A 544-nucleotide genomic window follows, 5' to 3' on the forward strand; every position below is an offset into this window, starting at 1 on the left:
TTGGGTATTACCAATTGCTCATGAGAGCGAGTGATATTCCGCTAAGAGCGGTGAGCACTCCGAGCGGCATGCTCCGGGAGTGGCTGGTGATGCTTCAAGGGCTGTCAAATGCACCAGCAACATTTAATCGTCTTGTGACGCAGGCCCCACAGGGCGTATGCACCGACATACTTTGATGACATTTTCGTTCATGTTCGTGCGGAGCACGGGAGGACAGGTGAGAAGAACCACATCGTCCATCTAAGAGCGGTGCTCGAGTGCATGCGCAAGAATAAATGTACGCCAATGCTGACAATTGTATCTTTGGCGCCGAAGGTATTCCCTTTTTAGGGTTTTTACGGCGAAGCATGGCCTTCGAGCGGATCCCGCTAAGGTCAAGGCCAATGTAGACTGGCCGGTTCCAAAGAACCAAAAGGACTTGCGTAAGTGGCTTGGTCTTGCCAACGTCTTGCACAAGTATAGCGTAAATAACGCAGAAATAGCATTATCCAATCTCCTTAAAAAGGATGCGGAATGGTGCTGGAACACCGAACATCAGGAGGCT

Source organism: Plasmopara halstedii, assembly GCF_900000015.1.
Source record: "Plasmopara halstedii genome assembly, contig: Scaffold_555, whole genome shotgun sequence".
In the NCBI taxonomy this organism is placed as follows: Eukaryota; Oomycota; class Peronosporomycetes; order Peronosporales; family Peronosporaceae; genus Plasmopara; species Plasmopara halstedii.